Below are 552 nucleotides of genomic sequence, written 5' to 3'. Positions count from 1 at the left end.
TTTTGGTTCATTTCCTTCTGATGCGAGTAGGTTCTGTCAGTATAGACTGCGCGATGATGGTGTTTCGACGTAGATGTCGGATCCATCTTTAAAAAAGAAAAGTAGTTAACACTCTTAATTCAGGTGGTATTCTCTGAAAATAATATTTAAAACTTTACCTATGTGGAATATAACACACATTTCCAAGCTAAGACTAAAGTGCTGAAGTAAAAGTCAAGCAACTATTTGTCCACAATATTCTTTCAATCCATGCCGACCTCCTGAGTTCCGTCACTGGATGAAACTGTGTGGTAGTAGTGTTTCAAGAGAAAATTATGCCCGTGTTATGTTAAGTTTTCAGTGTGTTAAAATCAGTACGCTGAAGTATTGCACTATTCAATTTATAGTCTGGTATTTACCTCTTAAGGGATAACCCGGAAGGACTGACCGATGCCGCTCTTGTCTGTGAATCCGTCCCTTTCAGGAAGCTTCTGACCCCGTACAAAACCCTGAGAAAACACTTGTAAGTATGGTCGTTGGCTTGTTCGCTGAGCTGGGCAATTTGATTGCAAA

This window comes from Opisthorchis viverrini (assembly GCF_000715545.1).
Source record: "Opisthorchis viverrini unplaced genomic scaffold opera_v5_28, whole genome shotgun sequence".
Classification (NCBI taxonomy): Eukaryota; Metazoa; Platyhelminthes; class Trematoda; order Opisthorchiida; family Opisthorchiidae; genus Opisthorchis; species Opisthorchis viverrini.
This window is presented reverse-complemented; position numbering follows the sequence as displayed.